The 25,636-nt window shown below is 42.9% G+C and overlaps 1 protein-coding gene across 6 annotated transcripts in view; it reads right to left on the reverse strand.

Annotated features, from left to right (window-relative positions):
- ENOX1 (ecto-NOX disulfide-thiol exchanger 1) overlaps window positions 1-25,636 on the reverse strand; it is a 561,055-nt gene that overhangs the window by 416,074 nt on the left and 119,345 nt on the right. For 5 of the 6 annotated variants that reach the window (XM_045076639.1, XM_004759254.3, XM_045076640.1 and 2 more), the window contains exon 2: window positions 22,731-22,796. The gene's annotated coding sequence lies outside the window, so the exon portion shown is untranslated. Of the gene's footprint in view, window positions 1-4,534; window positions 6,986-22,730; window positions 22,797-25,636 lie in introns of those variants that run through there. The other variant, XM_045076638.1, reaches the window with a different exon arrangement.

Here is a 25,636-nt window from a genome sequence, read left to right on the forward strand (position 1 = left end):
TTTGTGTCTGACCCAAAGATTTCATGTCTTCTGCCAGCATATAGGAAGTGGTGGCACACTTATTAGCTTACAGGCAGGGTAAATTTAAAAGCCTTTGCAACTCTTGATAGTTGTGACTATTTGAGTAAGTATTTTAAGAGGCTCACTAACTCCAAGGTAAATTTCTGTGCCTCCTTCTGAAGCTTTCACTTGTGCTCAATTACGTCAAACCCACTAAAGAATTCCACTTCAAAGCAAGAAACTCTTGGAACTGTCTGGCCACACTCTAGCCACTACAGTGAGGGAGGTGGACCTAAGTGGTGGAGGCCTCCCCTTTTGATGACCACATTTGGATTATCAGAGCTATCAGGACCATGGGTCTGGACACTAAAGACAAGCTAGCCTTCTTACGCCGTGATTGATGGCTTGCTTTCACAGGCTGATCTGGAAATCCCTGCCATCAATCAGTCTCTCTCACAGAGGCCATAGGAAGAAGATGTCCTGTCTTGCCCACATTCTCCAGTTTACCCCCAGGGCAACACAAACCAGACACCTTTTGCGTGCTCATACATAGTACTTTTCCTCACGCTATTGTTTAGGCACGTGGACAGTAAAGACCAATCTTTAGAGTACTTCACAACAACAATTTGATCTTTCTCCCTCCCTGGAGATGTGGACAAAAAAGAATTTGTATTTTTTTTTTCCTAGAGGCTCAATGTGTTGACCCAGGCCTCGATCTGGTAACTGATATAGTGGACACTAAACTCAGGGCTTCTGACTTGTCCTCCGTTCCATTCTAGTCTTTGTACTTCATGAAACTCAGAAGCCCAACGGATGGTTCAGTGGAAATGTCTCCCTCACCAACCCCTCAACAGGAACTGCTGGTGAGTGCGAGGTTCTGTGACTTCCCAAGCACAGACAGCATCTTAGCCTCTCCCCACTGCAAGTGGCTACACCAGACATACAGTACGGTCTTCCCTATGCTTCCAAGGCAGAAACCACAAGGTCCAAACAACAAGCGAGCCTGCACACCCGCACAGAAATGGAGGCTCTGCTCCCCAGCACCCCACTCTGTCCTCTCACAGGCTCCTTTGGTCACCCTATAATTGGCCCCATGAGCGGTAGGAGAGTACCATGGGAGCAGAGTCTAGAGCCAGATGGCCTCAGACTTTGAAGCCTGGCTCAATCACTTATTAGTCTGGGGTTAACCTGTTTGTGCCTTAGTTTTATCAGCTGTACAATGGGGACAATGAGAGTACCTCTATCACAGGACCATTGTAAAGATTACATAAATGAAATAAATCCTCCAAACAGGCCTGTACTCAATAAATCTTGTCTGTCATCAGTGTTACCTGTTATCACTGTCACCACTACTATGCTGCTTTGAGTGCTCTTTGGGTCCACTGATTCCTTTCTGGTTAGCACCCCAGTTTCTATCAGGCCTGGTTCTGAATTCAGGTGAGCTTCTGCAGGGTCTCCCAACCCAACAAAACAGTAGTGTAGGCTGGCCCAGCCCATCACCAGAAACAGCATTGTCAAGGAGAATATAATGAGCTTTACAAATATTTGTTGAATGAATAAAAGAATTGGAAATTGTTTCTTTCACAGTATATATTCTAGAAGAGAAATGAGACTGTCCCTCCACCTCTCTTGTGAGTAAATCCGTGTGGTAGACTGAAGAGTGACACCTCCTCCCCCTACAAGATGTCCGCAGTGTATTCCCCAGAACGAGAATATGTTACCTAACATGGCAAAGGATACTTTATAGGAGTGATTAACATTAAGGACATTGAGATGAGAGGTTTTCCCAGATTATCAAGTAAACTCAATTTAATCACATGAGTCCTTAACTTGTAGTTATAGAAAGTCGGAGACATGGCAGCATGAGAAAGACTCTACCACCCTTGCTGGCTCTGAAGATGGAAAGAGGTCCCAGACTACAGAACGTGTGCAACTTCTAGAAGTGGAAAAAGGCATGAAAACAAAATTTTCCCTGGAACCTCCAGGAAGGAGAGCAGCCCTGCTGACACCATGACTTTAACCCAATCCCCCTTGTGTTGGACTTCTGACTTCCAGAACTTCAAGAAAAGAAATCTGCACATTTAATCCATTAAATTTATGGCAACCTGTTAGCACAACAATCTCCCCTCGGGATTCTTCTACCAGGAAAGACCACTACCCAGTTTCTGGGCCCTGTCCTGTGGGAGGAAGCAGATGAAGCAACAGAAAAGCACATATTTACCCACTAACTCATCCACTGATTGCTTCACTGAGTAAATTTATGGAGCACACCCCGTGGGCCAGGCACGGTTCTACGTGTGACAGAAAACAACAGTCAACCAAGAGTCGGGGTTGGCTTCTGTTCTCATGGAGCTTCTGTTCCAGGGGTAAGACAGAGAGACACTACACAGGCCAATAAATAAATAAAATAATTTCAAACGGTGCTAAGTGCTGTGGATGAAGTAAAACAGCATGATGACAGGGATCACAAGAGGCAGAACTGGGGGGAAAGGAAATTGAAGGCTGGGTGGGAGGAAGGTTCTCTAAGAAATGACAATTTAGCTGAAATCAAAGACGTACAAGAAGCCTGGAGGACAAAGACCCAAGTCAGCTCCCGAGCCAGTAACGCACAGCTGACCTGGCCTTCTTAAGGATACTCTAAGAGATGAAATACCCACTCTGAGAAATTGACAGGACCTCTCGCTCCGAGGGAAAGTGCACTGTGTGAATTGCTACGCTCATTTTCCTGTCCTCACTCTTCACAAACATGACTTTAAAGGCTTTATTTTTTAACATATTTTATTTTATGGATATTTTGTCCTCGGCTAAAGGCAGCATTATCCCAGAGTCCCTGGATATTACTCTCCAGGAAAGCCCTGAGTGCTCTCCTTCTGTGAATATGGATGTGGTCAGATTCCTGGAGACAGCTGGATTGCTGGTCTGTGACAGATCTCCCTGAGGCCGGTGGCTGCCTGTCTCTGGGACACTGGCCCCGGGACTGAATCCATCACTCAGGTTCGGACTGTGATGGAGAGCCACAGCCTGCGCAGACCACAGCCGGCTCCCCTGCACCCTTCGTTACGACAGACTATCAAAGTAAGTAGGTGGTGGGCAAATGTATAAAATCCTCTCTCATACCTATCCTGAGGAATGACGGTCTTTGATATCTAAAACATACAGACACAGAACAGGTCACTCAATTTATCTATTGCATAATGTCTTGCTCTGACATCTATGATTAAACAGTGAAAACAGCTCCAGTTTGGGTAAGGGTTGTCACGATGTCATTAATTATTTCTCGCAACTGTTCCCTTCATAGGTTCTGAAGGTCAAACTTGACTTCAAGTAATCTGTCTCAGCCCAGAGTCCCCAGATTGTGCAAATGACCCCAGATACCCTGCTAAGAGCTTCTTCCACATGTACCTGCCCATGGAGAAGATGGCAAAGCTGAGGTACACAAAATCCACCGGTTCTAGGGCTGCTCCGCCATTTCTGTCATTTTATACGGTAATATAATGAACTTACAGAGAGACTTTATATTAAGCGAGAAGGCTTTGTGGTAGGGGAGAGGGAAGCAGAGACAACACTACATAGTGATAATTCATTGACTCTGAGAACGCTGCCCAGGTTTTAGACCAGAGTATCTGGGTTTGATTTCCAACTCCATCATATAGTAACTATATGACCTTGAACAGGACACATCTCTGACCAAGCATCAGTGCCTTTTTTCTCTATAAATTGAGGTCAAAAGCAACATCCTTCCTGTCTGCTTCAGAGGGTTTTCATAATTACAAAATGAGACATACCTGGTAAACTACAGAATATAATGATAAACCGAAGGTCCCCCCGGTGCCTTCTTGTTCATGGTGCTGCAAATATGTTGACTTAAGGCAACAGACTAAGTCCCAATTCCCTACACAGCACCCATGATTTTTGTCCTCGGCTACTCCCTCTGGGATGCCCCGGGGGTGGTGGGAGTGAATGTCGACCACACACACAGACCTAAGGCCTGCTGCTCGACAGCCCTCCTCTTCTTTGCTTTTCCTCTGCTCCACTGACCCGTCACTCTGCCATCCACAAGTCACAATGGACGCTGCTGACAACATTGTCTGGGCTAATAACTTCCTCTAGAACACCAGCCTCAAGGCCCAGTCATCAGGGACACCATTTCTAGTCTTGGGCCTTGCTCTTCCTAAAAAAGGGCCACCGAAAAAGAGCTATTTTGTCAATCAGTTCTTGGTAGGGGGCAGCAAACGTTATCTGTTAAGGGACAGACAATAAATATTTTAGGCTTCAAAGGCCTAAATATTGTCTCTGGAACATTCTTCTTTGCTTTCTTTATAGGGCTTTAAAATTTTGAAAACAATTCTTAGCCTTTTATCCTTACAAAAAACAGGCCACAGCCTGGATCCGTCCCAAAGCTGGTGTTTGCTGACCCCAGCTTTATGCTGCAGCCCTCACTCATGCCACAACACACTTGTTTTTGTGTGTGCGAGGAGGGGTCTGCCCTTGGTAAGGGGGGTTGAGGGGAAGCTGGTTATATCAGAGAGGGTACCTGGAACCACTGCTCCCTCAAACATCCAGACCCTGTTGCTCAGTCTCCTCCACTCTGGCAGATGTCTTCACTCATGGCTTTCTCTCAGGGACCCCGTCACTTCCCTCGACCCAGCCTCTTCTGGGGACTGCTAAGCCATGGGAGAGATCAGTACATGTGTGAACTCCAAAAGGATTCAGTTCTTACTGAATGTAGCCTCCACGTCCCTAAACATTCTATGACAGTTAGAAGCCACCACTCTGCCCACGGCACATGGGACCTTGCACTGGAGTTACCCAGGAGAAAACCAGCCTGGTAAAAATGCATCTCTGAGCCACCCAGGACACTGTATGCATTTATTAGCTGCTGTGCTCATTATCAAAAGAGAAAGAGGAGAAGAGAGAGGGGAAGTGAGGAAGAGAGAGATGAGGAGGAATGGAAAGAGAAACCACTGTAGAATATTTTATCTGGACTTCTTACTGATCACAAAATTATCTGTACTAGGCACTTACATCTGATTCATCACACATAGTCACATAATTCAAAAGCCAAAGCAAGGTCCCCACCATTTATGGTTGAAAGGGGAGGGAGTAGATTTGGTTTTCCTTTTAATGTTTACCCCTCTTAACAGAAAACTTCACTTTGTTTCTCCTTGATTTTCCCATATTTACTGTAAGTCTGGGCATTGAAAAGCGTATAGGGTACTCAACTACAAATGATGCAAATGACGCCCTTGCAACTCCCTGGTAGGTTAGGAGCTGGTGTCCCTTCTGCTCTGGGTCTCGTATGATTTGGCGGGCAGGTGGTGCCTTGGTTGGGAAGGACTCAGGGGTGGAGTTCACCCCCCTCACCTGGCAGATCCAGCTGTGGCCCAGGACACACAGTTTGGTGAGCAGACCCAAGACAGATTCTCATCCCAGCTCATGTCCTTTGCCAGGCTGCCCAATGCCGCACAAAGTGTCTGACCTGGGTCTTGAGTCCACGTCCACAGGCCAGATGAATTGAGTCCATTTCGTGCAGCTCTTTGTTCGAAGCTGACGCAGAGGTTACCAATGGTATTTATGGTGGTGGTGGTGGTCGTCCCAGTACAGCTTGTCAGCTAGAGAGTCTTTGCTCATTATCACTTAATTAGGGCTGATACTGAGGTGGAGAAGGTAACTCAGGTCGAGTGGTCCACAGTGTTGGCAAGGTGCAGGAAGAGGGAGATTAACAGTCCACGAAGATGTGCGGCTCAGATAGGACACAGCAGCGGACTGCTGAGGTTGAGAATGGGTGTCTCCTTCCCACAAGGGACGCCGAACCACCATGAGGTCTAAACCAAAAGATGTTGTTCAGTACTGGGAAGGAAGGTTCATGAAGCCTTGTTGGAGCCAGACAGAAGAAGCAAGTAAGCAGCTGAGAAGCCACGGGGCCAGTGAGGAGGAGTCACTTGTCCCACTGGAAAAAGGACAGAACGTGGCTGTGGCCACGGCCTAGAGATGTGCGAGAGAAACAGTCCATCGCCACCTGGGAGCTGCCTGGCAGAACCCCGCAACAGATTGGAAGGGGAGAGGAAAAAAGGCCGAGTCAAGGATGACTGGAGCTCCCTGCCTGAGGAAAGGATGGATGGCTGTGTTTATGTTGCCAAGACAACAAGACTAAATGGCAGCCAGAGAGGCGACAGAGTCTCTCTCTGGGATTCTCCCCTTCTTGGTTATGAAGTCCAGAACCGCTCTTCCACTTAAAAGTACAAAATGCCACTCTGTTAGGTGAGGGGAGCTCATCAGCTGAGCTGACTCACCCCCAATCGTACCAGAAGGCTGCAGGTTGCAATCCTGCTTCAGAAACACACGTTTTTCAGCACTGTTAATGGAAACCAACATCTGCAACACCTCATCCAAGCCATTCATAGGAAAGATAAATACATAAAAACAGTGTAACCTTTAGCATGATGCATAATTTCTTTAAACACGGAGAGCTTTGTAGCGACGATCTACCTTTCCAGGAGAGAATGCACTACATATTTTTCTCTGGAAACTAAAGATACTACATATAAATTTGAAAACATATATTTCTTCAAAGTATTAATTTTTAAAGCGGCCAAAATTGCTAACAACCAGGGAAAGTACTGATTTATAAATTATGTTCTCGGCATAGAGTATACATTGTGAATTTGCATGCATATTAAATGCAAATAACCAGACGAGCATAACATTAAGGCTTTAAATTTATATGTGCAAAAGACAGTAAATTCTAACGTTAAAATTCTTTCCAGAAAATATTAACTCCCCAAACCCCACGTGATTGTCACACAGCCAGCAGAGCAGTCTCACTTCAGGGCTTAAGAAATCCATAACCTCTTACCCCCAGGCTCACCCCGCCTCACCAGGCAGAGCGGACAGGATCATTTGGCATCATGTAGGACAGAACAGAAGGACTCTGACATCGCCCAGCTTTTCAAACAAGAATTTTTTTTTTTTAAGGATTTTATTTATTTATTTGACACTGAGAGAAAGAGAGAGCGCGCGCGCACAAGAGAGAGGCAGGGGAGAGACAGGCAAAGGGAGGGCGAGAAGCAGCCTTCACACTGAGCAGGGAGCCAGATGTGGGCTCAATCCCACGACCCTGGGCTCATGACCTGAGCTGAAGGAAGTCGCTTAACTGACTGAGTCACCCAGGCACACCTCAAACAAAATGTTTAAAATAATTCAACATAACAGAGATATGATGAAATTGCTACCATAGAATCACTCAGAGAATCTGTTTCCAGTGTAAAGATTTCAAATTGAAGAAGTGGGGCAAAATACGGCTGACTCTGTTCTTTCGCTAAGGCAAAAAAAAGAAATTTGTGACGGCAAAATTTTAAACATCAGTCTGATAGGCTATCGTGCTCAGATATGTGTTCCAACATCAATACAGATGTTGCTCTAAAGGTATTTTGTAGATGTGATTAATATTATTCATCAACTGACCTCAGATGAAGAAGATTCCCCTGCATAATCAGAGTGGGCCTCATCCAATCAATTGATGGCCTTAGGAGCAAAAACTAAGTTTCCACAAGGAATTCTACCTGAAGACAATAAACATCGAAATTCTGACTAAGTTTCCAGCATGCCAACTTGTCCTATAGATTCCAGACTTAAGGATCTATCAACACCTACCTGTCCGGCTGTCCTAGGAGTTTCAGACTTTTCAGCTGCCACAATTACATGAGTCGATTCCTTAAAATAAATCTCTTCATACATACTGTACATACACACACACGTATATGTGCCTGTTAATTCACTTTCTTGAAAAAGCCTGACGCAAGATTCAAAAGCACTTCCAGTTTAGAGAACCAACAAAACTTACAGTATTCTAATCCATCCCAGCGGGCAGGTGAGTGCTGGTTGATCTTATTTACAATGGAGAGGCTAATGCTTTTTCTTCCAACTTTTTTAGTTTGAGATATGATTGATATTAGTTTCGGGTGAACACCATAATCCTTCAATATATGAATATGCTGCAAAATGATCACCATAGTTAAGTCCAGTTAACATTGCTATGGATAATTACAAGTTTTTCTTCTCGCATAGAGAACTTTAAAGGTCTCCTTTCTTAGCAGTTTCCAAACACATGATACAGTCTTGTTAACACTAGTCACCACGCTGTACGTGCCATCCTTAGGACATCTTCGTTTTTTTTGTTTTGTTTTGTTTTGTTTTGTTTTTTAAAGATTTTATTTATTATTTATTTGACAGAGAGAGAAATCACAAGTAGGCGGAGAGTCAGGCAGAGAGAGAGAGAGAAGCAGGCTCCCGCTGAGCAAAGAGCCCGATGCGGGGCTCGATCCCAGGACACTGAGATCATGACCTGAGCCGAAGGCAGCGGCTTAAAACACTGAGCCACCCAGGCGCCCCAGGACATCTTCGTTTTACCACTGGAAATGTGTACCTTTTGACCTCCTTCACCCTCTGGCTAAATCACTCCACTACCGTGGAGTGTAGAATTTTCTTGACAGTTTCATGACACCCACCTAAAGAATTCTCATGGTGCGGTCTTGGAAGAACGAGGGTGAATTATATTTGTAAAGGAGTAGCGGCTCATGGACATCTCTCTGGCAGCTGGACTTCTGCTTGGCCAAGATGCTTTGGGCGTTTGCCTTGCTGTGTTTTTGTTGTGAGGTCTCTCCAGATGTTCAGTCTTGGGGGGTGGAACTGCCCCTTCATTTATGACCTAAAAGTCCGATTCATACTGTCGGCTCTAATGAAGCAAATATCTATTTCAAGTTTAGATCAATTTCACGGGTTTGCTGGCATCCTGACCGCTCCTTCTCTGGCTTCTTTTCTCCCTTGGCCTTCTCACAAAGTGTTCACGATGTTTGCGTCCAAGCCTCTGCTCTTCCCTCTCTTCTCTGTGTCGTGGAATGCTTATCCACACACCCAGATCCAATTACTGCAAATGCACCAAAGATCCACAGGCCTGTGTTCCCTTCCCTAACCGCTAACTCTCAGCACACTCCTTTATTTATTGCTGCCCAGAGGGTCTCCTGGGAGCTGGTGGAATTAGGGGAAGGGTCTGAGTGCCTCCAAATGAGAACTGATCAACTTAACAAACTCCTATCTTTCGTAATCTGTTCCATTTCCACTGTTCCGTGACTTGCAGGCTCGGAAGAGAACTGACACATTCCAGAAAGTATTTGGACATTTCTTCTGGATACCCTGCTTTGTTTTTTTTGTTTTGACTTGCAGAGACTGGAGGAGTTCTCCAAGGCAGCAGCCCTAGGCTTGACTGAAAGTTACCTGTAACTTCTCTTTCTCTTCTATCTTCTCTGTGGATCTTCTATCTTCTCTGTGGATCGCCAAGTGCAAGCCCTTCTCCTTTTTCCTTCCCCAGGGGCAGTCCTCCTCATCATGCACCAGCCTTCTTCCTCTTCTGAGTTATTTTGTAACCCACAGCAAGAACCAACCTCCCCCAAATGGCATTTTGATCATGTCACTTGTTGCCAAGTGTGCCAAATGTTGCTTTTGAAATTAAATTTCAACCCCAGATTTACAAATCTGCCAGCTGACTCCCTTCCTTCCCTGACTCTCCTCCTTCCCAGCTGTGCCCCACTCTCTTGCCGTAGACCTGTCTGCAGAGCCTCTGCTCTCCAGACAGTGGTGCCAACACTTCTGTCCCGCTTTCCTTCCCCATGATATGTTCTTGCTCTCCTTTGAATCTCCACTTAGAACAGCTTCCTCTGCTCATTTTTCACCAGGCAAATTCAAGAGCTGATGGGTTTCCTTGATCCCAAATCCCAAAAAACTAACTCACCATGGTTTTCCACCATTTGGTTCAGATCATAAGGCCTGGACTCACACCCGGCTCACATCCAGGAATCCTGGGGCAATAAGCCGGTAACGGCCTGATTAACAACTATCTTGACCTCATCCAAAAGCACCCTTGCTTTTACCATTCTCATAGTGAAGTTTTAAATGAGAAACCCCACCCAAATTTCACCTTTCCTCTTGACAAATTCTCTGAGATACATAAACCTACCTACACAAGTATTACTAGGCAAGCATATCAGAATACATTTCCTACTGTGATTTATGCACATGTTACATACAGGTATGGATTTTTTTTTGGAAAATTGTTTTTTAGATATTTAATAACCATGACATGGGTAAAATAATACTCTGTTCCTTATGGAACAGTGAGAAGTCATTCTAGCACTTTTTGCAAGTATTTGCAATTGTAATCAGTAATGCGGGCAGAAAGAATGCCAATGTTGTTCAATCATCACTGGTAAAAATGTAAATTTTTAAAAATTAAGACTCCAAAGTTCACCTGAATTAATCTAAGGCTAATGCAAGCCGGGACTATTTCCTAGGATTCTGAGTGGCTTAAACATCATCAAGACATGTCACAAGCTCCCTCCAAATTATTCAGTGCACACCATGCATTATTCCAAACCTCTCAGAAGATGAAACAGGGAGAGGCGATGAGAGTGTCTGGAGAACAAAAGGAAAAATGAAGCTCAGGGACCTCAGGCTAAAAGTATAAAACCCTTGAGAGGGTTTTAAGGACATATTAGATGTCTGAAAAATGAGCATAAATCAGCAGGCCCATTAGCTGAGCAGCAAATTAAAGCACCATTGTTTCCAATTTCAGCCTTGACTATGGAGGGCACCAAATGGACCGCGCGCTCTGTCCCCTCTGCATTAGGAGAGAGAGAGTTCTCCACTATGTATTCTCAAGTGTGTTTCTTCTTTCCCAGCTAATTTAGTGAAAAGAGTGAGTCTCCATTTCCTAACTCTTCTCCTAAAACATTATTGCTAACTTCCCCAGAACAGCAGGAAAACAATAAACTAAAGATTCAAAACACAAGCTATATTCCCCATTAATTTCTTTTTTTTCCTTTTTTTTTTTTAAGATTTTATTTATTCATTTGACAGAGAGAGATCACAAGTAGGCAGAGAGAGAGAGAGAGGAGGAAGCAGGCTCCCCGCTGAGCAGAGAGCCCGATGTGGGACTCAATCCCAGGACCCCGAGATCACGACCTGAGCCGAAGGCAGCGGCCTAACCCACTGAGCCACCCAGGTGCCCTATTCCCCATTAATTTCAACTTCTCTTCCAACTTTATGAAAAAAGGAAGCTTGCTATCCTCAAAGGTACTGTCTTTTCCCTTATCTTAATTTTTGAGACAAAATGGTGAAATACAGCATATACATAATCCACAAGCTGTGTTGTCCCTAAAGTGTATCCCGTTTCACAACTGCATACATTTCACTGTTTTGTCTCATGAAAACAGAGTGGAAAGCACTTCTTCCCAATGCCTTGATAAAACAAAAGGTCTAGAAGATCTGGAACACATGAGATATGTTTTCTTAAAATAAAATAGTTTGTATTAAGGGAAAAATGAAACAAGATGGGATCGGGAAGGAGACAAACCAAAAGAGACTCTTAATCTTACAAAACAAACTGAGGGTTGCTGGGGGGTTGGGGGTAGGGAGAGGGTGGCTGGGTGGATACGCGCTATGGTGAGTGCTGTGAAATATGTAGGCCTGACAATTCACAGACCTGTACCCCCCGGGCAAGTAATACATTATATGTTAATAAAAATAATTTTTAAAATAGTTTGTATTTATACCCACTGATTCATACCACAGCTTCAACCATTATATCATCCTGGGTCCAGAACTTAAGTGCTTTCAGGTTTCTAGTTAATTATTCTGGACTTGGCTGCCACAGCTGGAAATCAGCACTCCCCAACCAGTAGCAGGTCCTGACACACTGCTGTGCTGTGAGTGAGTTCCAAGTTGGCCAATGCCCCTTGGCCCCTCGGAAGCAGGTGGTGGGCGGGCAAGGCTGGGGCACTTTGGCACCTCTGGACAGGTGACAACAGGCCATCAGCTTTGCCAGAGACCAAAAATGTAGTACTCCTTGCCCGACTGAGAGGCATTAAACATGTCCATAGACCCCCACTTCAACAGCACCCCTGCCCTTTGTGGAGAAGTGACCCATGAAGCTGGTAAATGAGCTTGGGGAGGGGGACCCAGTGGACAAAGCTACAGAGGACAGCTCCCCAAATTCTCTCCATAAGTTTTCCTGATAACCTCTTTCCAGCTCATGTACTCTTTCATTGACAACCAAGCTACCTACGGGGTGTTTGATCCAACACTGAACAAACATTTTGCAATCAAGGCCTCATTATTTTTCATTATTTTATAGGAAAAATTTCATTGGGGCCTATCAGAGTATAGCATTTAAATAGTAAGACAAAGGATTAAAGCTATTGATTTTTTAAAATTTTAACTTTTGTAAAACTTGGGATAGTGTTGTGAAATGGCTTGAATTTTTTTTTTTTAAATCACTGCTTGCGTAGTATCCAACAATGACTAACAAGAATTTAGAGAATCACTACAATCTTAATAAAGAAACATGTTTAGCTACTTGAGGCATGTATGCAATATTTAAAAAATAATGTTTGTAAAAAAAAATCAGGTTTCTCATTAGAAAATCTGAAAAGAGGGGCGCCTGAATGGCTCAGTGTGCTGAGTGTATGTCTTTGGCTCAGGTCATGATCTCAGGGTCCTGGGATTGAGCCCTGCATTGGGCTCCCTGCTCAGTGGGGAGCCTGCTTCCCTCTGCTCCCCCTGCTTGTGTGTGCTCTCTCTCTCTCTCTCTGGGTCAAATAAATAAAAAAAATCTTTTAAAAAAATCTGTAAAGATTCTATCCAGAAGTTTCATATCTATACAATATTCTCCAGATGGATGTCCTAAACTTGCTGCATTATTAAGTATTAGTTTCTACGTGTGCTATAATGAGGCAAAACTGATAACTGATTTAAATAACATGCTTATAGTACCACTTCTAGGTGTCTCCATTTCAGGTAATGCCTATTGGTTTCCCAGTGAGAAAGAGGAGGGTTAGCATTCTTTCACACACATAAACATGCCCCATGTCCCCATCTTTTCAAAATTCTACCACTATCTTGGTTACCTTAAACATCAATTTTGAGATCATTATAGCCATGGGGGTACCATTAGTATTTGAATCATGTAATACTCTATGATTATATTTCCGTTTCTTATTTTTTGTCTTTCCTGAAGTTAATCACTGTTACATTTAATTTGGGTTAGTTTCCTATATACTTTTCATGAGGTTATCCCCAAAGCTTCCCCAGACTTGTAATTCTCAACTCCACACAAACACAGCAAGAGCTTTATCAGCTTTTCCACCGTGAGCAAGTCTCTCCCAAGGTCCTCTCCCCACCCCAGCTTCCATCAGAGGATCACTAGTCCCATTGCACTCCTGGCTCTTGTGTTGGTCCTGTCTCTGGGATCCTGGGCCTTCCGATTGGCTCACCCTGTAATTTACTGGAGCACATCATCATTTTGTAAATTTCATGAACACGTATTGGCAAAATCTCTTAATTAGAAATTCCTACCTTTGGTTGTAGGAAATTTTGTTAAATTTTGTTTTATCTCTTTGATAAATTTCTGTCCTCCGTTTTCTATACTCACTTTCTCAATCTGGTGTTAACTATTTTTGGACACTAGACCTCATGAACCACTCCTACCCATTTTCTATATTTTTATATTATTTTCTACTCTTTTTCTTTTCACATTCTAGTAAGTTTGCTTAAATTTGTCTCCTGTCTCTTATAGATTCTATTCCTCTTTTGTGGTTTTAATATGCACTTTATCCCTCCAAAGATACAGATGATTTCTTTTTTAAGATTTCTTCTTCTGCAAGGGTTCGGTTTCCTCCAAGCTGCTTTTTTAAATGTTTGCCTGTTTTAGTTTTTATCTCTCATGATACTTTTCTTAAATGTCTGATGATCCTTGGCCATGTGCTGATATTTAGAAGTGAGGAACTAGAAAGTCAACAGTAAAGCTGCAGGGGTGTGTTTTTGGTTTGGGGTTTATTGTAGGATTGCTCTAGTTAGGTCTCTTCTTTGGGGGAACCCTAGCTGTCAGTATCCTTGAGTTTTATTTTTAGGTCCTAACCCCAGGGAAGTATCCTGGAGTCTCCTTCAGGTAGGGTATCATCCTGGCTGCCCTTCGGCTATGGGGCACAGAGAAAGTGGCTGTGATTCTCAGGATTTGGTAAGTCAATACAATCTCCCTGATTTCAAGACTATTTAATACCACTTTAAACCTCTCCTGATATCTGCAAATCCAGAAACCCGTTTTATCATTTCTACAAGAAAAAATAATCTCCATTCCTCTGTTGGGAGTGGAAGATGGGAAGTTGCCTGCTTGTATACAGTTGGGAAACAGATCTGAACTTTCAATCAAATACTCCTATTGTTACCCCTATTTTCACTTTCATTTCCAAGGGGTTCTTGTTGCTGAGAATTCCTGAGCTTTTGCAGGTTTCGCTAGGGTAAACTGGGCTCCTCCTTTCCTTTCTCCTCTGCCAAATTAAAATTCTGCTTTCTGAGGCCTGCTCCATAAGCCACTACTCATCCAACTGTATATCCCAGATTCTCAAACGCTACCGCCTTTCTTTGTTCTTATAGGTATGTGCCTTAAAAAAAAAAAAAAAAAAAGTCCCTTAAAAGTCATTTTAATGGAGTTTCAGGAAGGGCCAGGAACTAAATAAAACATGTACTCGTCTTTAATCTGAAAACTGTCAATCACTCTTCATCCTTTCACATTGAAATGGGCATTATTTGATTTATCTTCACCATTAAGACAGTGACGTCCAATGTTCAGGAGGAACGGGAAGTAGGAAAGTTAAGACATTGGGGTTTTGGTGGAACTGAATTTGCATGCTCTTTTAACTCTCTGTCTTAACAATGTGTTTGGCACTGTGGGAAATAAAAGTATGTCCCTATTTCAGAACAGCTTGGAAAATTTCTCAAAAAGGTGAACTATTTAAAGAGGTCCTTGAATTGATAATTAACCAAAATGAGAGTATTCCGAGGGAAAAACCATCCGCCAAAGGAGTGGAATAGTCAGAGACAAGCCCAACTGAAGGCAGCTTTGAAAAATAAACATTTAGAAACATTTCTTTTGTGCGGTTTGCAAAATGTGTATTAGATACAAAGTGATCAACTGATTGAAGAATGAGGTTTACTTTATGCAGAAGAAGGCTGCTGGCATACAGAAAAAAAGAAGCTGTTCTGCTTACAATACAGCTGCTTTAAAATCTTTATTCTTTATTTTTCACCATAGTGGGTAATAAAGATGTGAAATATATTTTTTTTAAATATCAGTTTGGTACCCTGCAACCTTATGAAAAGAGATACAGTAAAATATTTTTTTCATTTATTTATTTTCAGCATAACAGTATCATTATTTTTTCACCACACCCAGTGCTCCATGCAATCCGTGCCTTCTATAATACATTTTATTTTTTCAGTGATGTGCTGGTTTTAAAGTTACAGTCATCTACAGGTTGAAAACACCACCATCATCATCATCATTGTGACTGAAATAACTGCAGGTAAAACAACTTTGTTTCTGTGCACCTGCAACTCTCTAGTGCCTAATGCCAATTATCCCACCGAAATAATTGTCTTTATAACATGGGTTCTGATAATGCACAAGTTTAGGAATATAACTACTGCCTGAGACAGAGCTGGCTTTTAATTGGATGAATACAGCTTTGAGAGGAAGGATTCCAAGGAGAATATTGCACGTGTTCAAAAACGAAGACAAATCTGTCCTCCCCATCGGATCTGGATAGGAGGTGGTGGGAAAGGAGTGTGGCTGAGATGTCTGAATGCAGAAGCTTCCCAAAGCCATAGAGTGGAGAATGAACTCAGAAGTACAATGAATGCAGTGGCGCCTGGGTGGCTCAGTTGGTTAAGCATCTGACTCCTGGCTTCAGCTCAGGTCATGACCTTAGGGTCTTGAGATCAAGCCCCATGTCGAGCTCCACACTCAACAGGGAATCTTCTTGAGATTTTCTCTCTCCCTCTCTTCCTGCCCCTCCCTGCATTAGTGCATGCATTCTCTCTCTCTAAAAAGTAAATCAATAAACCTTAAGAAAGAAAGAAAGAAAAAAAGAAAGAAAGAAAGGGTACAACGAGCCTGCAAATTTGTAGACAAAGAGAAGGCCTAGAACAAGGAATACAGTCATCAAAATGAGGTTTTGAAAAATGTAATCTTCCAGTACACTATGGGGTAAAAAGTCTAGCCACAGAAAACAGCTCAGACCCTAAGTCATTGCAAGGATCCCAGGCCACGTGAAGCTGGCCTGGATGGCTTGGCAGTAGAAACGTGAGAGACTCACTTCCCAGATCAATGGCATTGAGGAATCCACATTTATAGTCAATGTAGATAGAGCCAAGCAAAAGGAACAGATTGGATTAATACTGATGAAGGGGCTTACCCCATGGTATCCTTTGGTTTTTAATTCAAGAAACATTTACTGAGTATCTACTATGTGTGAGGCATATAGTCTTTTCTCATCATTTGTCTCATTACCTTATAAGCCAAATGTTAAAAAAAAAAAAAAAACAGTTAATTGATTTCACAGACTGATTGATGTTCTTCTGTAAGAACAACAGATTGATTTTTTCATAGACAGCAATACTAATTCCTCCATTACGTCCTCCTCCTCCTGTGCACACGGTCCAATCGACTTCAGAGCCAACTCAATACAAAGAGCAGAAGAAAGGCATTAAGAGAACAAGGTCCATTAGGCCCAATATTGCCTCAATTACTTTAATTCCATTATTCCTGTTCATATTACTTCTTTAATCAATATCTCCTTTCAGTTATTCATGTTTACCCTTTTCAAAATCGCAAGTAATAGGATTATGGTCTTTTGAGCTCAGTAGCAACAGACTTTCATAAATATATTTCTGAATTTGTGATTGTCTCCAGATCTGCAACTGAGGAGTCTCAAATTGAATCAGGTCTTCCAGAGGCCCTCTCATATAAAGATGCAGAGCTTCTTAATGCAATATAGGTGCTTTTACCTGTTAGGCCATCTGTCACTCCCTGTCAAGACCACTCACGTAAGCTTTAATGGCGTTCAAAGTTTCTTCTTCCTGTGTCTAAGCTCCAGGGTCACGTAACTAGTTTTCAGAATGGATCTCTTCTGCGTACATATTCCTGCTTTTCATTTCAGGTAAGCCTTCTACCTTCCACTGACAATTACTCTGCCCTGCAATAGTTTCACCTGGACATGACATGAGCCACGGCCTCTCATGCATGACAATTAATCAATCCCTCAGTTCCACCTCTGTAAGAGCTTTAGAAATTAAAGACTCTGTTCCTCTCCATTTTTCTAACAAACATTAATGCAGTGCCTACTAGATGCAAGAAGTTGCTCTTCAGGCTTGCACAGGATCTGTAACGGGCTGGTGGCCCTTCCCCATAACAAGCACCAGTCCTCCCAAAGTGCTGTCAAGAATGTGGGATTTATTATTTTTTTTAAAGATCTTATTTATTTATTTGACAGAGAGAGTTCACAAGTAGGCAGAGAGGCAGGCAGAGAGAGAGAGAGGGAGAAGCAGGCTCCCTGCTGAGCAGAGAGCCCGATGAGGGGCTCAATCCCAGGACTCTGAGATCATGACCTAAGCTGAAGGGAGAGGCTTAACCCAGTGAGCCACCCAGGCGCCCAAGAACATGGGATTTAAAGAAGTGTGTGAAATTGTGATGTGAAGAGTCCCTCAGAAGGTCTCCCAGAGTTCAGTAAATTCACATATGAGCAGAGAAAAGCTTCATAAAGGATATGAATTCGAGGGAGATCTTGGAGGATGGGAGGATTTTGAAAAGGGAAGCTAGGAAGAGAAAGGGACAAACTGTGTGTGAAAAGAAATGCAGCAGATTTAGCTGGGGGTCAATGATTTTCAGACCAAATGCAAGAGAGAAATGGCTGAGATCCTCAAGGGACAGGTGAGGAAGGCCTGACTTCCCCGGGAAGCAATGAGACCAGAGAGGCACGAGGCAGGACATAGCTCTTCCTCACACAGCCTCATCACCACAAGCATGATGAATCGAAGGCAGCTGCAGCTTACAGACATGAGGCAGGAAGGCGGACAAGGCAAGATGCAAGGGGATCTCCTCTCCAAGATGTGATTCCTGCCCACCCTACCTGGCCGCACATGCTCTTTCCCACTTCCTGTTCCACGAACACCCAAACATCAAGCACACTCCCTGCTCTGCATAGCTCTGTGCTAAGCTTGCCTTCCCTCTCTCTCCTTTGGAACACTCTCTCTCCACCACACTAGTCCATCTGGCAGTGCTCGACTCCTTCCAATCTCCGTTCAAATGCTAACTTCTCTATAAGGCATTTCCTGACTGCCCCAATCCAAACCACTTGCTCCGTTCCCTTGTGTAAGGGAAAGCTACTACACAGCTCCATCAGAGCAACTGTTTCTAAAGGATCATCCCCCAACTGAACTATAACACCCTTGATATTACCCCCAGAACAATTATTGGCGCATGTGGGAAGGACAATACATGAGTGAATGAATGAATGAAGTGAATAGTCATATGAACTAGAAAAGGATGGCCATAGATCAAAAGGAAAAAGAAAGTAAAACTATGAAAGAATACAGAAACCTGGAGAACTTAGTAATAACTAAACGTACAGTAATTGGGGGGGCGCCTGGGTGGCTCAGTGGGTTAAATCCTCTGACTCTGGCTCAGGTCATGATCTAGGTTCCTAGGAATGAGCCTCACATCAGGCTTTCTGCTCAGCGGGGAGCCTGCTTCCCCCCTCTCTCTGCCTGTTTCTCTGCCTACTTGTGATCTCTGTCAAATAAATAAATAAATAAATAATCATTAAAAAAATAAATAAATGTAGGGTAAGCAAAACATGGAGAATGCCAGGCTTCTGAGTTCTCTGCCAGAAGCCCAATGCTCTTCTTCATTGCTTTTCATATTATTAGCTTAGAAACACTGAGCATAAATACGTGGATTTAAAAGAAACAAAGAAGGAACCACCAGGAGACAGAGGCAGGGAAGAACCCAGACAGAACAAACACTAAGATTCCTATTTTAACTTACTTGGGTGTAAACATTTTCTGAGAAAAGTTTGTTATATTCTTCATTCAAAGTACAGTTTCTTTAATTAGAAGAGTTTCCATGTAACAGAAATACACTGAACAAAATGAAGTATTTCAGCCAAGCATCACTTAAAAACTACCATCACGTTACTTTATTAACTAAATTAGAAGAATGGACAGAGCATAAAAAAATCATTACCCCTTTGTAAAAATCTTTGTAAAAATCAGAATTTAACAATGAATATGTTATTATCAATTCCATAGAACTCTTAGATCTGAATTTTCAGAAATCTAAGGTTAGTGAAATTAGAGAATGCAAAACAGAAGGAGGGAAAAGACTAAGCAACAGTAAATTAGTTTTTAATTTTCAGGGCACCTGAGGTTTTATTTCTCATGTATTTTCCTTAATAGTAGGGAAGTTCTGGTACACATAAAATAACCTATTAAAAGAGTATTTATTAGAATGTTATAATTGTACTAACATACCTTAGAGTACACAGCAAGGTATTGGAGTCTAATGACTAAAATGTAATTGCTCACTGAACTCTACATGTAATTGTCAAAGGGCTATTCCATCATCATTCAGACTTGATCACTTGATCATTCAGACTTAATCACTGTGTGACAATATAAATTGGTTGTTTTAATTTCTTTTCTTTTTTCTTTCATGTAGGCTCCACACCCAGCAGGGCCTGAACTCCTGATCCTGAGATCCTGAGTCAGATGCTCAGCCACCTGAGCCACCCGGGGGCCCTGGTTCTTTTAATTTCAATGAAGCTCCATAGACACTCTCACCAACCAAACGAGGAGATTCCCATGGTAAGTCACAGAGGGCCTCTAACTGAGGGTAGCAGGCTATTGAACAAAATGAAGTAGAAAAGCAAGCAACGGAGGCGCCAGGATGGCACTTACATCCGCACTTACATCCGCACCCAGCCTCTGGTAGAACCACGCCTGTGTGCATCACGCACTCCATAAATATCTGTCGTTTGATTCACCAGTTTTTTTCGGACTAATGTTGTTGTGAAAAACGGTAAAATGAATTTTTACTTTCATTTTCATTTTCTACTGTGTGTCATCATCTTACAAATCCATGCTGTCTCGGCCAATGCTATCACTTGGCCATGGTGCAGGCTGCAGCCCCACCCCCAGGAACATGAAAGCCTCCACGGGAGTGAGAAGATGGTAAATAAATTACTCCAGCCCCCCTGCTGTGCAGGTTTCTGGAAGGCCAGGGCCTGAGGCCCTCAGTCCCTCATAGACCTTGGCCTGCCAACCTGAAGTAGCTAACACCAATGCACAGGCTCCTAAAGATGCTTTCTTCACATTCCCTTCCCTGGGAGGAAATCCCTCCAGGCCTTTGACTTCTCTCAGCAGGAGACTTCCTTTTGGTATAAAAAGGTAATGCTTTCCTGGAAGTAAGGTAGACATGGCCAGAAAGCTCTACCCTTACAGTAAATAGGGGCTTTCTAAATAGACATTTCTAAAGAATGGGTTCATAGCAGCAATGTCCACAGTTGCCAAACTGCGGAAAGAGCCAAGATGCCCCTTCAACGGACGAATGGATAAAGGAGATATGGTCCATATATGCAATGGAATATTACTCAACCATCAGAAAGGACGAACACCCAACTTTGGCATCAACATGAATGGGACTGGAGATTATGCTGAGTGAAATAAGTCAAGCAGAGAGAGTCAATTATCATATGGTTTCACTTGTGGAACATAAGGAATAACGTGGAAGACATTAGGAGAAGGAAAGGAAAAGTAAATTGGGGGAAATCGGAGAGGGAGGCGAACCATGAGAGACTGCAGACTCTGAGAAACAAACTGAAGGTTTTAGAGTGGGGGAGGGAGGAGGGATGGGTGGGTATTAAGGAGGCATGTATTGCCTGGAGCACTGGGTGTGTTGCATAAACAATGACTCTTGGAACACTGAAAAAATAAAATTAAATTAAAAATAAAAAAGAACGGGTAATTAAGGGCTACCTGGAGACCAGGATCCTCATATTTGATCAACCCTCAAATCTAAACACTCAAAAGAGAACTTTTAATAATTTTGAGCTAAGAAAGAAGAGAGTGGGTAGATGACACAAGAGCAGATCTGTCTCAGGATAGCCTGCATGGATTAGTGCTAGGGAGCAGAACACTACATTTAATAAGTGCGAGGCAATGTGGCAGGGAAGGAAGAACAGCCCGACTAAGTATTATTTAAGTGGTATTGAATTAGTTGGAAAGATATCTTGAGGTACTGATAGGGGCGGCATGTAAATTGGCAGTTCAGCCTGAAATGAGAAGGCACGACTTGCTCACACAGAGGGCTCTATTTTATAGAAACTGCATTTGCTATTATGTTTAAAGGAAAAATCTTAGCACATTCATGATGTTGTTTAACTTGGACTACCCTGAAAGTAAGCGTTCACCGAAGCCAAGGATCAGCAAGAAGACCTGTCCACCTCTGATGGCCGCAATTTATTTTTTCAACTTAAATTTGACCAGGGCCATTATGGTCTCTGTCATTCATTCATTCAACCAATATTAAGCAAAAGGCACTGTGCTCGTTTCTTTAAGGGATACGAAACAAATTAAGTGTCCTTCCCTAGGATGGTGTGATGGGTTTTGAAATGTGTACTCCAAAGGGATGTTGAAGGCCTAATCTCTCATACATGTAAATGTGACCTGATTCAGAAGTAGGGTCTTTTTATGATGAAGTCATTAAAGTGGTCCCCAATCCAATGTGAAAGTTACCCTTATGAAAAGGGGAAATTTGAACAGAGAGATAAACACACATAAAAGGAAGACAATGTCAACGCCCAGGGAGAAGGATGGCCATGTACATGCCAGAAACACCAAAGGTCTCCAGAAGCTAGGACAGAGGCATGCAAGAGAGTCTCCCTCACAGCTCTCAGAAGAAACCAACCTCACCGATACCTGGATTTCACACGTCCGGCCTCTGGAACCTCCCAATAATAAGTTTAAGCAACCTGGTTTGGGCTACATTGGTATAGCTGTCAGAAAAAACTAATATAAATTGGGTCACAAAAGAAGTGAGGCCAATGACAAAACTTCCAGGGAACAGAACTCTCTGAGGGGGTCTTTCCACAAATGCTCTGACTCGGTGAAAGCAGGCAGGTTCGGTCACTGGACCACAGGTCACCACTTTCTACAGCAGTTCCATAAATGCCATCAAAGAAAAAGATGGTTTATATCCTATATGAAGGCTGACCCAATGGGAACTGTTTAATCCTCTAAAAAGATGATTAGAAAGAAACAGAAGCAATAAAGGTTAATGGAAAATTAATCTTGGTGACCTATTTGGGCAAATCAAAGTTGTGGGACATGCATTTATTTAAAAGGAAAATGCAAAGAATATTTAGAACGGCAACTCCAGATAAGGGGACAGAGATAAGACTTAATTAGAAGAGTTTCAATACTCACATATTTACAGAAATGTTGAAAAGATAAAAGCCTTCTGATAGGGTAATAGAGATGAACAACAGTGGTAATACTACGTTAACTCTGCAGAAAAATGGAAAGAGAGCTCCAGTGACTAGTCCTATTTCCCCACTGGCTGTGTACAGAGGTCCTATTGTAGGGACTTTGCAAGTGCTCCTCAAAGGCACGCTAGTTCCCCAAGCTCACCAAGGACTGGTCCTCTGCACCCCGGGTGTAAGGGAGGGAAACACACAGGAGAGAATGATGTCAATGGTATAATTAAGCTGAATCACCTCTCCCGCAGTGACAAACAACATGCCATTAGTCCTCCTTTTTGCTCCCTGGACACACCATCCCTTTACCTGAGCATGGTGAGCTTTCTCTCTTCCACGTCTTACAGAGATGATATCATGCTGGCTTCCGAGGACCTGTAAAATAAAGTCCATTTTGTTAGAAGAAACTCCAAACACCGAATTCAGAGAGCTGTTTGAACCTATGCAGGCAGGCGCAAGGTTTCACTTGCAAAGTTTGAGCTGAACGCTGCCCTTTCTTATTTCTAGCCATTCCAACTGACTGCCCTTGGAGAACGTCTCTGTGTGGTGCTAACCCAGTAACAATCAATAAATGTGAAGGTCTTATGATAAACCCAGCCCACGAGCCGTCAATCTTCGAAAGAGTATTTCTGCTTTGAAGGTAGTCCTTGTTGCCAAAGTAGCTCCATCAGGGCCAAGGCTAGAGAGCCAGGGCCTCCCACATCTAAGAAAACCTAAATAAATAAAGCTGTATGTTAATTAAAAGCAGTACAACCGAGAGTATCACTCCACAGTTGTTCTGAGAGCTGACTAGTATAGGATTAGCATGTTTAAGTGTGGGAAAGACTTCTTCCAAATTTCTAAGATAAAGTAACAGAAACATAGAAGTTTCTTCTCAGAAAGTCTGCTGTGGTGCAAACTATAAAAATGCATCTAGACATTTTCATAAGATAAATCCCACCTTTATTTTCTAGAAAGTACTTTAAAGTTCTCTTACTCCAGCTGGATCCATAGACCAGCAACATCAGCATCACCGAGGAGCCTGAGAACCTACTGAAATGGAATCTGCATTTTACGGAGACCTTCAGCGGGTTCCCATGCACATTCAAGTCCGAGAAGGATGGTTCTGAAATGCATTTTGCATCTGGCCTGTGATTACTAGAATCACAAGAACTAAGTCACCTGAGACTTCTAAGACTGTCCTCTGGTGTCCAGGAGTTAATGAAATCAAAATCCCTTTACTACAGTTGCATGAATCTGGGAACCTACTAAACTCCCCAGAAGCCACTCCCTGCTGCCTACATCAGCTTTTCCTTTCCAGAAGATGTTATGCTAATTACCAACTGATACCTAAAAGCACAGCATTATTCTAGAAGGATTCTGTTTTACAGTCAAAAGATTAGCATCAGGTCATTCATTCATTCTATAACCAGATAGTAAACATCTACTTAGGTGATCTATAGTAACCAACATTGTGCAAAGAGCCCAAAGTCTAGAGGAAGGACAGAGGTTTGAACATTGAATTGTAGGTCCACTATGGAAAGGTCAGCACAGAAAACCAGGCTGCAGAGGTGGGCAGTGGTGGATACTTGGGAAGCTTCTCACCCAGACCTGGAATACTGGGAAGTCTTCCTGAGCTCAGCTTTGGGGAAAGAAAAAAAAAAAAAGAAAGAAAGATTTTTCAAGAAGCAGCCCACCTATAGGCACAGTGAGTGTGGTATTAGGTTATGGCAAGTACCTAGACCAGCAATGAAAGAGGTAACTACCTTACTTAGAAAAAAACATTGGATTGTGATTGTATAGGGTTTTTTTTCCAACTGCTTTGAATATTTGTATGCATGAGCTATAAATGTGGCGGCCCTTAGGAACATTTTTTTCCCTTTTAACTCTCCTACCTGTAGACAAGGAGGAATGGCAAACATCAAATGCAAGAAACACAAACTCAGAAGTCTGTGGAACACTGCAAGGGGGCAGGGATAACAGAACGGTGCCCTCCACATTTGCTATTTGATCACAGAGAGTGTCACTGAAACCATAACCAGCAGTTCGGGGGCCAAAAAGAGAATTGCATTAAAGTTAATACGAAAGTCAGGGAAATGTCTCAGGCGAGGGACACTGGCTATTGGGCAGGTGCACGGCTGGGAGCAACTGAAGGCTCTCAGTGGGACACTGAGTGCATACCTCTCTCCAAGCCTGTTTCTTCTCTGTGCATTTAAATAGCTCTTATCCCGTCTCCTTCCCCCTCACTTACTCTTGCGATTTCTCTCGTCATTTTCCTTCTCCCCTAGAACCTCCAGGTGCCCTCCGGTCTCTGATTCAACTCTCATCTATTTTCCTTCTAATCCGCCTGCTTTTCTACACCGTCCTTTTGTGAGGAGATAAGGGACAGAAGCGAGGACAACCACAAACATCTTTCTACTCTCTTCCCTTGATCTCTCTTTCCTTTGCTCCACTAACATCCCCACACTTCTGTTCCCCTCTCCTAAACTCGCTTTCCTTTCCTAGAGTCAATCTCCTTTATCAGTATGTAGCCAGTTCTTCCAAGCACAGAGCTCAGAAATGACAGACCTGCAGGCCACCTCTACTGTTCCAGTGTCAGCCTTGGAGTTCCCAGATTCTCCTAACCTGCCGGGTCAACAGTTGAAAAGAAAAAAAAAATACTTTGAAAATATAGTAATTTAACATTTTCTTAGTTTTAAAATGTAGAACAATTCTGGATTATCCAGCTGCTGTGCTGAATGGGTAACAAAGGTATAAAGTATACTAGGCAAAGGGTTTCATTCTAAACCTGGTTCTCCTTAAGTGCATTCCCTCCAACCCACCATGAATCCAACCTTGTCATTACTCTTCTCCCTCTTTGTACAGATCCCCTACACCCTCCTGGAATGACTGAAATGTGCCTCATTACCAGCCCAAGGAAGATGAATGACACAGGTCAGAGTTAACGGAGTGTTTCTTGACAAAGACACAATGCAGCACACAAAAAGGCTCATTTAACACCCCATCAGGAAGCCTTACAAGTTACAGCTTAATAAATATACAAAGATTATTGTAATACAGAAAACGTCTAGTACCGCTTCCCACATGAAATGCACTTACGGAGAACTCTACGGAGCAGGCTTTGATACGGCAATCTCACACTTACTCTCCAAATTGCAGAAAAGCAATTTGGTTTTCTTTAGGCATTTCACTCTATTTTCAACCCCTGTGAATTATTTTCAACCCCTGTGAACTAT

This window comes from Mustela putorius, unplaced genomic scaffold, assembly GCF_011764305.1.
Source record: "Mustela putorius furo isolate JIRA1106 unplaced genomic scaffold, ASM1176430v1.1 tig00000179_pilon_pilon_pilon, whole genome shotgun sequence".
Taxonomy (NCBI): domain Eukaryota; kingdom Metazoa; phylum Chordata; class Mammalia; order Carnivora; family Mustelidae; genus Mustela; species Mustela putorius.